The sequence below is a fragment of the Chrysochloris asiatica genome, unplaced genomic scaffold (genome assembly GCF_000296735.1).
Source record: "Chrysochloris asiatica unplaced genomic scaffold, ChrAsi1.0 scaffold00001, whole genome shotgun sequence".
NCBI classification, from domain to species: domain Eukaryota; kingdom Metazoa; phylum Chordata; class Mammalia; order Afrosoricida; family Chrysochloridae; genus Chrysochloris; species Chrysochloris asiatica.
This window is the reverse complement of record NW_006408519.1, coordinates 28,618,679-28,625,441: the sequence shown is the minus strand read 5'-3', so window position 1 is coordinate 28,625,441 and position 6,763 is coordinate 28,618,679. Positions and strand designations below refer to the sequence as shown.

The 6,763-nt window shown below is 37.5% G+C and overlaps 1 pseudogene; it reads left to right on the top strand.

Moving 5' to 3' along the window:
* LOC102833688 overlaps nt 1–6,396 on the top strand; it is an 8,998-nt pseudogene extending 2,602 nt beyond the window's left edge.
* The last annotated feature ends 367 nt before the right edge of the window (nt 6,397–6,763 follow it).

The window sequence follows — 6,763 nt, the reverse complement described above, 5'->3', positions numbered from 1 at the left end:
CCCCACTGCAAGGCTATTAACATCTGATCCCCACTGCAAGTCTATTAGCATCCCTTTCCAGTGGAATAAAAATAAACATACTTATGATCATACCACATCTAAAGGTGGGAGCTGGCTCTTCAATCCAGGCAGTTCTTTTCTGCTCTAAAATGTCATTAATATCCCTCTTAGTTTCAAAGTAACCAAGGCTTAGATCAGCTAAATAAGTTGTCCCTTGTGTTCAAGAGAAGGATAATCAGTGAAGAACAAGTCCAGTCTCTCCAGACCTCTAGAAGCTGCCCATTTAGTTCTGGCTCGCAGGTGGCAGGTTTCAAGCACAGTGCCAGGCTCTGTTGCTCAAGTGAATCTTTTGAATCAGTGTTACCTTTCCTAAACTCTCATGTGATGGAAAAACCTGATCTCAGTACTGTGTTAAACTTTGTTTATACTGTGCATTTCCTACAGATCTTAATTTCCCAGAAACTGATAATGTATTTGTTGAAAGTAAACAGATTTTGCATAAATAAATAAATGTATTTATTACAAAGACAACTTTAAATGTTACTTATTAGAACTCAGTCTGGATAGATACTTAATTTCCACGTAAGAGGATTTGGGAATAAACTGAGCCAATCATTCCAGTTTAACTCTGTTCTGACATGAACTGCAAATCTAGACACTAACCACTTCTAAAACTAACCACCAGAGCTGAATGAGATCTCACAAATTAAAAGGCACAGTCTGTGATGCTACCAAAAACTTCCCAGGACTCCAGATGCCAGCCATAACCTTGGGGTTCCCAGATCTCCCTCACTTCTGATCTGCTGGCTACAAATTTGGGGTTTGCCACTGTCCTCTCAAGATACCAGCTTTAATCTCAAAGGTTCTCAGACTCCCCTCATTTTATCTGTCAGCTACAAATTTGGGGATTCCCACTACACTCTTGGCATGCCAGTTGTATGTTTGGGGCTGCTCAGAGTACCTGTCATTTCTGAACTGCTAGCTCACAGTACTCATACAGGTTGATGATTCTGTAGAAAAACAGAATTCAAGAGAGTGTAATGATTATAGTTGTATTGTAGCAAAAATTATACAAATGAAGAAAAAGTGAGCTTCCATGTCCCTAAATGTTGTCTATCACTTTTCATGATCCTCATAATTGAAAGTCTTTGCGTAGTCAGTAAAGCAGAGGTAAACATCTATCTGATATTTTCTGCTTTCAGCCAAGATCCATCTGATATCAGCAATGATATCCCTGGTTCCACATTCTCATCTGAATCCTGCTTGAACCTTTGGCAATACTCCGTCGATGTACTGTTTTAGTTGATTTTGAATTATATTTAGCAAAATTTAACTTGCATGTGATGTTGGTGATATTGTCCATTAATTTCCACATTCTGTTGGGTCAGCTATCTTTAGAATGGGCACAAATATGTATGTCTTAGAATCCATTGGCCACGTAGCATTTATATTGTGGTCTCCCTCTAAGTATTAGATAGTTTCTGGATTTTATTTGCCTTCAAAAAGACTTTTCAAAACCACTCAAATCTCTTTCTCCATGTGTCCATTGCTGAATGGAACTCTCTAGTCTCTTTTCTTAGAAAAACCTCTTATAACTTCATTTCCTTTTTACTGTTTTTTTTCCTCTAACCCATTTGTAAACCTATAACTACCGTGTAAATACCGAGTTCCTAGATCAGCAAGCCTTTATTCTTCCGTGAATGCTTTGAAATTTCCACACAGGTTAATCAAGAAATATTGAATCTTGCCTATTTTAATTTTCTTTTTGTATTCATAGTTGTACCTGCTAACTGGACCCAGGTAGTATTGCTTATTCCATATTAAAATTGGCCTGATTCTTTGGCAGGATTTTGGCCATGTATAGGTATATTTTCATTTCAACAACTTTTTTAGTGGCCTCTTATTTACCAGGTGCAGACAAAAGTATGAAGTTTTCTTTGTGAGTAATTGAGGGCCCTAGGGTTTGGAACTTTACCTATGTGATACCAGGAAGTTACTGTATAATTAAGGCTCAGGGGCTTTTCTCTGCCACAGCTGATAAAGTTAAGCACAGTAGTTGCTTGACATCACAGATTTTGCTGGGTTGGCTTCCTGAGTTACAGAATCCTGTTCCATACAGGAGGGGGATTCAAAAAGCTTGTGAAAAATTCCATTATCTTTTCATTTAAATTTTCCATGAACTTTTTGAAGCTCTCTCATTTTATCAGAATTGTATGCTCACTAATGGATAATATATTAGTTATGGAAGTCCTTCTCCATGCTATTGAATAAAGCTGTCTCCTATTGCCTTTTCCGCATCCTCATCATATCACATACTTGTTTTATGACAGGATCTGCCTGTCCTCTCATATGAAATCTAACTGTAAATGCACTTGCTAGATGGCTATCTACCTACAGTCCACAGTCGTTACTTAAGAGACTTGACCCAACAATCTACCGTCTCAGTGTAGGTTAATGAATAACATGAATAAAGGGTGTGCTATTTCATGTTGATCCTATAGTGCCACAATAGGATGTTATGTTAATCACCAAATACCAGAGAACTTGTGGGATTACTTTGAGAAAATCATCCATGAAGAAAGCAAATGGTCATCATGAAGACAAGAAAAAAAGAAAAGACCAAAGGGATGTCAGGAGAGACTTTGAAACTTGCTCTTGAATGTAGAGATGCAAAAGAAATGGAAAGACATACTAAAGTAAAAATTTAATGAAAACTTTCAAAAGTTAGCTAGAGAAGACAAAGTAAAGTATTACAATGAAATGTGCAAAGACCTGGAATTAGAAAGACAGAAAGGAAGAACATGCTCAGTGTTTATCAAGCTGCAAAAATTCAAGCCTTGAGTTGCGATATTGAAAGACTCTGTGGAGAAAACATTGAGTGATGCAGGAAACATCAAAATGAGATGGAAGGAATACACAGTCATCACACCATAAAGATTCAGTGGTCAATGTTCGATCATTTCAAGAGGAGCCAAACAATCAAGAACCGATGGTATTGGAAGAACTCCAAGGTGCACTGAAGGCATTGGTGAAATACAAAACTCCAGAAATTGATAGAATACCAATAGAAATATTTCAACAAATGGGTGTGCTAAATTGTCTATGCCAAGAAACTTGGAAGATAGCTACTTAGCAAAGAGATTCATAGTTCTGTCCAGTCTAAAGAAAGATGACCCAAAGGAATGCAGAACTCAACAAACACTATTATTAATACCACATGCAAATAAAATTTTGCTGAAGACAATTACAAAACAATTACAGCAGTACATCAACAGGGCGCTGTCAGAAATTCAAGCAGGATTCAGAAGAGGAGGATATGGAATAAGGGATATCACTGCAGTTGTCAGATGAATTTTGACTAAAAGCAGATAATACCAGAAAGATTTTTGCTTATGCTTTATTGACTATGCAAAGACATTCAACTTTGTGAATCATAACAAACTATGAGTAACATTTTGAAGATTGGTTATTCCAGAGCACTTAATTGCGTTTGTGAGAAATCTGTACCTAGACAAAGAGTCAGTCATTTAAACAGAACAAGAGGACATTGTACGTTTTGAAATCAGAAAAGGTCTGTGACAGGATTATATCCTTTCACCGTGCTTATTCAATCTGTGTGCTGAGCAACTACTCGAAGAAGCTGGATTATATGACAAAGAAGGTGGCATCAGGATTGGAGGAAGACATATTAACAAACTGGTTATGCAGATGATACAATTTTGCTAGCTGGAAGCAAAGATTTAAAATAGTTAGGAAGATCACAGGCTACAGCTTTCAGCAGGGACTCTTCACAACTGTACCCGTGACATCATGATAAAGGATTTAACTTGTCAGAGACTTCATTTTCCTTGGATCCCCAGTCAATGATCATGGAAGCAGCAGTCAAGAAATCAAATGAAATAATGTATTAGGAAAATATGTTACAAAAGACCTATTTAAATTGTCCAAGAACAAGGGTATCGATTTGAGAACTAAGGTGCATCTGCAAATGATGGTATTTTTAGTCATCTCATATGCATTTGAAAGTTGAATAAAGAAATCACTGAAAAATGTATGCATTTAAATTATGATTTTGGAGAAGACTTTGGAAAGTACCATGAATTGCCAGAAAAACAATCAAATGTTTGTGAAAAGTGGAGGGTCAGTCAAAAAGAGGAAGATCCCCAAGAAGATGGATTGACACAGTGGTGGCCGCAATGAGCATAACTGTTGTGAGAATGACACTAGGCAGTGTTTCATTCTGTTGTGTAGAGGATTGCTATGAGCTGCAATATGACAGCCTCTGAGGACAACAGCAGTGTGGTTTTTATATAGCACATTGGAATAAGTTCTATGACTTGGAAGATGAGTTATTTTGCTATTGACAGTCTTGATTTAAATATTTAAAGCACAGAGTTTGATGGAGTCAAAGTTGTGAATCTGAAATGGTAACCTTACTCTTTTGGTTTCACTTTTTATTTTGAGGTAATTTGGTCACTCCTTGGAAACCCTATACAGGGTCGCTATGGATCAGAACTGATTCGATGGCAAACAATAACAACAACATAGATTAATAAGAAATTTTAAGAAATAATATGACATTCCTAATGCCCTGTATCCAGCTGTCTCCAATGGTAAGCGTTGAATACATTAACATACTATTGTAACCGGAAAAAGGTTCTTTATCACATGCCTCTGATGGAGCCAATATTCAGAGACAGGAGTCAGAGCAAAGAGAAAGGAATAATGAGTATCAATATCCAAGGAGAACAGGAGTAGAAAATCTCCCAGATCTATCTCCTGGAGGAAAAGGGAAGGGGAGTTTTATAGGGTTTTCTGATATGAGGTTGGGGTCAAAAGAATTTCAGGAACACTCTGTTGTCTGTTTATCCAAGGTCCTGTTAATCATCCTAGCCAAGCTGTCTCCAGTAGGCACCATTAATCTTTTCAGGAAGTGGGTATCAGTGGCCATAAAAGATACATGGTTGGTTTTCTTCCATTCCTGCAATACACTTTCCTAAGATAGTCCTCAGAGTAGGGTTTGACTACTAATAAAGAAGAAGACAGTGACTACTTTTAGAGAAAAAGGAAATCACTTTGGACTGTAGTCATTCACTGTAGCAGATCGAGGGGATGAGGTACAGCAGGAGTGTGTGTGTGTGTGTGTGTGTGTGTGTGTGTGTGTGTGTGTGTGTGAAATTCTAACTATAACTATTGCATTAGGATGGCAGGATGAGCACTCAGACCTTCTATATTTTACTTTGACTAGACTAAAATCCTTTTATCAACTTGGGCATTCTCAGTGCTCCATTTCAATATTATACCTAGTATATTGACATTCAAGGAGCCAAAAATGGAAAGGGCCAAGAGATTCCTTGAGAAGACAGAACCAACACTCACTGAAAATACTAAAAATGCCATGCTGATTAAAGGGGGAAATGCAAATGCAACAGGGACACAAGTACTTAAAGATGTGTATTCATTGCAGAAACCAGATGGCCTTCTGTATAAAAAGAAAAATGTTGCAAGGCCATTTGAGGATCACATCACTGAAATTCTTCTCAAAGAAGTCAGATTGTTCTTAATTCATGTTTGGCTCTCATAATAAGAATCGACCACATAATCTAGTAATAGGCTGTAAGGAGCTCTGGTAGCGTAGTGGTTATAAATTGGGCTGTGAACCGCAAGGTCAGCAGTTCGAAACTACCAGCTGTTCCGCGGGAGAAAGATGAGGCTTTCTGCTCCTGTAAAGATTTACAGCCTTGGAAACCCTGTACAGGGCGGCTATGAGTTGGAACCAACTCCACAGCACATCACCACCACCACCACCAGGCTGTATGTATGACTACCATGTGCTGGATGTGATTGAATTAGGTATTGAGAAGTTTGTCTCTCTAAAAGATACTAAGAATAGTAAATGTCCTGAGGGAACAAAGCCTATGTTAATATTTGCTGGTTTTGATTTAACCCAATATTATAGAAGACTAAAAAAATCTTATTGATTTCCTTAGACATACCCCAGCCTCAAATATCCACCTGGCTGGTTTAGAGTATTTTCTGCATTTCATGGTACTGAATGGGAAGATTCACTTCTGAAGCTATAAGTTGCTATTGAAGAAATCTGGCTGTCGAACACCACAAATTGAATTGGAAGAGATGGAACCCCCATTAAATCTGGTTCTAAGGAGAACACCTGGCTTCAGATGACCTTTATAAGTTATCTATGAAAGTTCCCCAAACCCTCAAGACACAGAAGAAGAAAAATATCACCCATGATACTCTTGGTACAACTTATGGAAGGCTTCACAAGCAAAAGCAAGACCTAAGCAAATTACAAACCAGGAAAATGAAAGGATTGAAGAAGTGCCTGCAGAAAGAATAACAGCAGAAGGTGAGAAGAAAAGATACAAGAGAATTTTTTTTTTAATAATGGAAATTAAAAACAATTTTTTTTTAAAAGAAGCACTCTGGTTGTATTTGTTCTAAGACAAATTTGTTCATTCTTATGGTAATCAATAGCATTCTCACTATATTAACCAAAGTGATAATTCAAAGACATCTGTTATTCCTAGTCTTTTGCCCAGCTTTTGCATGCATATAAGGTGATTGAAAATGAGATGGCTTGAGTCTGTCACACCTTAGTTCTCAAAGTGATATCTTCTCTCTTAAACACTTTCAGAGGTCTTTTGCAGCACATTTGAACAGTACAATCCCTCATTTGATTTCATGACTGCTGCTTCCATTTTGATTGTGGATCCAAGTAAAATGATATTCTTAACAGCTA